This window comes from Geospiza fortis, unplaced genomic scaffold (genome assembly GCF_000277835.1).
Source record: "Geospiza fortis unplaced genomic scaffold, GeoFor_1.0 scaffold183, whole genome shotgun sequence".
Lineage (NCBI taxonomy): Eukaryota > Metazoa > Chordata > Aves > Passeriformes > Thraupidae > Geospiza > Geospiza fortis.
This window is the reverse complement of record NW_005054447.1, coordinates 411,499-411,726: the sequence shown is the minus strand read 5'-3', so window position 1 is coordinate 411,726 and position 228 is coordinate 411,499. Positions and strand designations below refer to the sequence as shown.

General features: G+C 35.1%; 1 protein-coding gene across 1 annotated transcript in view; it reads right to left on the bottom strand.

Moving 5' to 3' along the window:
• Positions 1-228, bottom strand: part of TTC12 (tetratricopeptide repeat domain 12) — a 16,335-nt gene that overhangs the window by 13,753 nt on the left and 2,354 nt on the right. The gene's annotated exons all lie outside the window — the stretch shown is intronic.

The following is a 228-nucleotide window of genomic DNA, read 5'->3' as shown; positions in this document are numbered from 1 at the left end:
ATAATATGTAATATAATATAAATAGATCTTCTTTTACTATATATAATGTAAATAATAGTTATTATTTTATTTTTGATTAATAATTAAAAAATCAGACTATTTGAATCAAGCTGGGAATTGGGATGATTTCCCCCACTGGCTGTGCAGGAGCAGGGGCTCACCACATCCAAGGCGTGTAACAGAACAACGTTTTGGGTCTTTTACCCTGGCCCAGCCCCACAAAACCCA